This window comes from Triticum aestivum, chromosome 1B, assembly GCF_018294505.1.
Source record: "Triticum aestivum cultivar Chinese Spring chromosome 1B, IWGSC CS RefSeq v2.1, whole genome shotgun sequence".
Classification (NCBI taxonomy): Eukaryota; Viridiplantae; Streptophyta; class Magnoliopsida; order Poales; family Poaceae; genus Triticum; species Triticum aestivum.
The window spans coordinates 574755477-574757175 of record NC_057795.1 but is presented as its reverse complement, the minus strand read 5'-3'; the positions used below and the strand labels follow the sequence as shown (position 1 = coordinate 574757175).

General features: G+C 38.0%; 1 non-coding gene and 1 pseudogene across 1 annotated transcript; both read left to right on the top strand.

Moving 5' to 3' along the window:
• Nucleotides 1-514: 514 nt before the first annotated feature.
• On the top strand, nucleotides 515-598 carry LOC123151113 (small nucleolar RNA Z199). Its single transcript, XR_006475497.1, has one exon. It is a non-coding gene; the product is annotated as a small nucleolar RNA Z199 (small nucleolar RNA).
• Nucleotides 599-773: 175 nt separating this feature from the next.
• LOC123151157 (uncharacterized) lies at nucleotides 774-852 on the top strand (annotated as a pseudogene).
• Nucleotides 853-1699: the final 847 nt, after the last annotated feature.

Here is a 1699-nt window from a genome sequence, read left to right as displayed (position 1 = left end):
TCCAGAAGAGCACCTGCTCCTCGTGCGGTTACCCGGCCGCCTGCATCCGCAAGTTTAAGCTCCCCCTCCCTCTGTCCTAGATCTCTAGGTCTATTGTTGTCATGCGCCATGTTCTTGATGTTGTGCGTCCTCATGTGGATGACACGAATGGCGCTGCTCCTGCGTGCAGATCTGATTCGCCGCATTAGTATGCGGTTGTCGTCTCGCCATGGTTGTTCAAATTGAGATGCACCCAGTTGATTCGTCATCTCGGGTCATAATTTTTCTGCATTCCCTGTTACTGTAGCTTGTTGGATCATAGTTTAATCTCCCAATGGAAATTATTAGTGAATGGTGATGTTTGTGGTCACGAGATCCTCAGTTGCATCTGGTTTCCCAGTGTCGTTTCCGCGGTTTGCAAAATGCTGTGATGAATCAGGAAATCTACAACGTATGTCAGACTTCACCGATAGTTGTCAAACTATAAATTGTTATAGCCTTTTTTGTTGCTGTCCATGCATGCTTATATGTTTGGGGGACAAGTGATGAGGAATAAACCATCAACAATATGATGGAGCTATGCTGCTCTGATTCTTAGTATTTAAGTCCCTGATGATACCTCAACACCCTGATATGTTTGTGGCTTTCTATGCTGTCCACATACTGAAGGAAGTCCTGCTATCTTCACAACAAATATAATTTTTCTTGAACAAGTTTATAAATTGAACTATCTCCACAACAAAGATATTTACCATTTGTAGTTCCAATTTAAAGTGTTGCCTAATTTCATTTGTGGTTCAAGTGATGATGAGAAACTAAAACAACATGACAGGAGTTACACTCCTGTGATTCGTAGTTTAAAGTCTAATGATTTCTTATCTTCAAATAACCATTGTCTTGTGAAATGCAATTATGCTCACGTTCTCATTTTCTTACGAATTGCTTGATGCAATTTTTAAGTCTGGAGTTCTTGAATAAATTGCAGCAATATGACAGGACCATGTTTTGTACTAGTTTTATGTTTGATTTCTCTATCAAAAAATTTCCTTTGCCTTCTGTTTTGCAATCTTGTTTCACTTGTCTTCTCTGACTTCTACCATTATCATTTCCGAATGTGTTGTCTTAACTACCAATGATCACTTCTTTTGATCATGATCATGGCTGTTACCTGACCATGACATTTACTAGCTATTATCATCAAGGAAACTCGAAATATTTAATAACCGAAAAGCTTACGGTTTGGTTGGATTAAGGATGTAAAGAAAACAAATTTTGTTGCTCATAGAGAATTGTATTTGTTGTTGATAATTCTGCGTACATTGAATACCTAATTGTCTTATGTAACTTAATTTCCTTGCATTTTCAACTCTGATTTTGAACGGCTAAGGTTGCTCCCACGAACAATTTTGCTAAACATTTATCACATCTTCTTAAGTGTACCATAATGCATATTTTGTTTACCTTTTTAGATCTGCTCTACTGCTTAGACTAGTGTTGCCATTGAAGTTGTTTGGTTCCGGTCTCACTAGCAGTACAATCTAATGCTGGTAGCCTTTATGTTCACTCTCTTCCAGGAGCTTCATGCCTATTCTTTTGAAGTTTGAAGCCGTGAAGCCAAGCAAGCATTGAACCCCTATTCAGCAAAGAGTTTTTGATCTGTTTGACTGTAAATAGTAATATTTTACCAGATTGTAAAAGACTAATGTAAGTTATTTGATGA